The sequence below is a fragment of the Mirounga leonina genome, unplaced genomic scaffold (genome assembly GCF_011800145.1).
Source record: "Mirounga leonina isolate KUSES-001 unplaced genomic scaffold, KU_Mleo_1.0 Mir_82, whole genome shotgun sequence".
NCBI classification, from domain to species: domain Eukaryota; kingdom Metazoa; phylum Chordata; class Mammalia; order Carnivora; family Phocidae; genus Mirounga; species Mirounga leonina.
Genome location: NW_023270825.1, coordinates 48951627 through 48952749, shown reverse-complemented (window position 1 = coordinate 48952749; position 1123 = coordinate 48951627). Strand labels below are relative to the sequence as shown.

Here is a 1123-nt window from a genome sequence, read left to right as displayed (position 1 = left end):
AAATTAGAAAATCACCACCAGAACAGAAATCCATACTATCTGGAAGCTCGCTCTCTCTGTCAAATAAATAAAATCTTAAAAAAGAAAAGAAACAATAAAATTATGGGATAGAAAGTAAAAATATTGAATTAGGAAAAAATAGAATCAATTAAAAAAATGTTGGAGGTGGCTCTTTGGAAAAGCAAATAATTACTAGGTAATGTACTTAAAATCAAGTAAACATAAGGGAGTATAAGCAGAGATAGAAAAGGTGTTTAAAAGAAAGATAAAAGTCTACTTTGACCGAATGGATTAGTAACAGTTGATGCTTTACAAAATAAGTGTTTTATAAAAGAAAATATTACAAAGTAATAAAACTTGCCCTAAAAGAAAGTGAAAATCTAAACAGGCAAATTACTAAAGATTTTAAAGAGCCTTTTTTTTTTTTTAAAGGGTTACAGAGAAATAGTAGGCCCAAATTCCAACAGCCTTTAAGGTAAACTCTATGAAATTGTTAAACCAGTAACTCCAGTGCTATTTAAACTGTTCCAGGGCAAAGAGAAAAAGGGCAACTGGTAATGTCATTTATGAAATGAGGATGACCGTGATAACAAAATCTAAATAAAAGGGCGCAGAAGATGAAAATTATAGACCAATTTCACTTATGAACAAGATGCAAATATATATTCAATAGAGCTTGCTTCAGCAGCACATACACTAAAATTGGAACAATGCAGAGAAGACTAGCACAGTCCCTGCACAAGGATGACACTTCAGACCAAGATGCAAATATACGTTAAATAAAACCTTAACCAAATCAAGCAACATATTAAAATAACCTAAATGGGACTTGTTCACTAAATGTTAAAATGGTTTAATATCTGTGAAGCTATTAATATAATTCATCATGTTAACCAAACTATTACCAAAAAAAAAAAACACCCAAAATTCACAACTTCAGTGAAGTCTGTAGATATTTCCACAGTGTTTCATAAGAATACATCCATACAAAGTCTATTATTTATAGCAGCTTAATCAAGGAAAGGACAAATAATCATAGTTGAAATGTGGGCAGAGAATAAATAAAACTGTCATACAGGTTTAAAATATAACTTAGTGTTATATAGAGTTTGATGTTACCTAA

The 1123-nt window shown here is 30.1% G+C and overlaps 1 non-coding gene across 1 annotated transcript; it reads left to right on the top strand.

The window, feature by feature from the left end:
• Positions 1-676: 676 nt before the first annotated feature.
• Positions 677-779, top strand: LOC118002793. The gene has a single exon (XR_004677168.1). It is a non-coding gene; the product is annotated as a U6 spliceosomal RNA (small nuclear RNA).
• Positions 780-1123: the final 344 nt, after the last annotated feature.